Consider the following 1,938-nt stretch of genomic DNA (forward strand, 5'->3'; position numbering starts at 1 on the left):
AGAGGCTGGCGGTGCGTCCGGGGCTGCCAATCTCAGCACAGCCCGGCTGGAAACTGCATGGTCCCGGCTTCTGCCCAGCTGCAAAGCGCTGCCGCTTCTCCTCCTCCTTCCTTCCTTCCTTCTCGCACAGTCACTCTGCTCTTTTCCCTCCTTCTAGCCACCGCTTCTTCCCTCAAGTGCTCGAGTTTCTTCCCTTTTTTCTTCCCCTCCCTCCACGTCTTCTTTTCCTTTTCGGATTTTCCAAAAATTGTCTTGGGAGAAGTAGAACTCGCTGCTGGTTCAGCTTCCTGGGCTGCTGCTGCTGGTGGCCGCCAGAATCGTAGCGTAACTCAGACCCGAGAAGAACGGAGAGGAGAGGGGGGGTTCAGGAAAACGTCCCGGTTTCCTCCGAAGAAATCTTCCTCCTCCGGACACACACGCAGAAAAAAAAAAAAAAAAAGAAAAAGAAAAAAAAAAGGAGCAAACAAAAAGCCTCGCTGGGACAGAGGCGAGGAGCCGCTGGGTTCCCCCGCTTATTGCCTGTGGCTTCAGGAAGCGGGAGCTCGGGTAGGGGCTTGAGAAAAGTGGCTCCCCCCTCCAAAAAAAAAGGCGCTCCCGAAGCGATTTCGGCGGGGAAACAAAGTTACTGGGGTTGTCGGGGTGAAGAGGAAAGTCACAGGGCTGATAATTAAACGAGACTTTTTAGCTAGTTCCTTTCGGAGGATCAGGACTTAAAAAAAGTTGAACTTTCGGATTCTCAGGGAAAAAGAAGCGGGGATCATAGTTGAGGAAAAAAAAAATCAACACAACAATAAAACACCCCTCCTTAGGCTGATTTCTAAAATATGACCAAGCAAATTCTAAGAAAAGGCAGCCTCGGTGCAGCCCGGTCCTTCACATGAAGTCGCTGCTGGATCCAAGTCCGTTGAGTTGAATAGGCGAACAAAAATCTTGCTTTTTTTTTTTCCGCTCTTGATGAACAACAGCAGCAAAAAAAAAAAAAAAAAATCATTAAAATGTCGCTTTCTTTGAGTTATTTTTCTTTCTGGAAAATGGGGTTAAAAATAATAATTATGAAAAAAAGCAACCAAAAGTTACAAACTTCTTTTGGGTCCCAAGAAGTTGAGGTCGGGGAAGATGAAGGAGCCGGAAAAAAAATAACAAACCCACGCCACAGTTTTTTTGTCCTGAATGTGGTTTTTGGAGGCTGGGATTTCTAATGATTAGGTTTTTGTGGTTTATATATACAGGACTCTCTGGCTAAGGCGATCATTATGCTGATGAGAGTCAGCAGCACGTGGTGTTTCAGTCCTCAGACTTTTGCAGCCTTCAAAATAAATAAACCAATGTGCATCCCCCCCAGGAGGAGAAACTCTCACCCACGGGGAGAGGGACGGGGAAGGAGGGGAGCAGGAGACGGTCTTCGATCTCCACTTCTCTCCGGGTTTTTTCCATTAACACTTTTGGGATTGTTTGTTTAAATTAAAAAAAAAAAAAAAAAAGCAATAAAAAAATTTTTTTTCAAAAAAAAAAAAAAAAAAAAAAAAAAAAAAAAAAAGTAAGAATAATCTGGTGCCAAAGAGTTTTTTGCTAAGTCTCCGGTAGTCTAAAGCCTAAACCATTTCCTTGAATGAATGAAAGCTATAAAACCCCCTTCAGACTATTAAGGTAAAGGGAGTCTGGTTTGTTTTCTCCCTTAAAAAAAAAAAAAGAAAAAAAGGGCAGATCTTATTAAAAACCATTTACATACCCAATGGTATGAAAGTGTCACCGCCTCCCCGCGCAGATAACAGCCTATCACAACCCGGCCTCTAATTTCTAAGGCTTTACTCCGACTTGCCACTTCCACCTCCTTGTAAAAAGTCGGCGCTGCGTGTGTGTTCCTTGCTTGCCGCCTGTGTGTGACTCGGGGCGCTGTGTGTGTGTCTGTCTGCGCTGGGGGGTGCGGGGACGTGGCCC

The sequence above is a fragment of the Geospiza fortis genome, unplaced genomic scaffold (assembly GCF_000277835.1).
Source record: "Geospiza fortis unplaced genomic scaffold, GeoFor_1.0 scaffold106, whole genome shotgun sequence".
Classification (NCBI taxonomy): Eukaryota; Metazoa; Chordata; class Aves; order Passeriformes; family Thraupidae; genus Geospiza; species Geospiza fortis.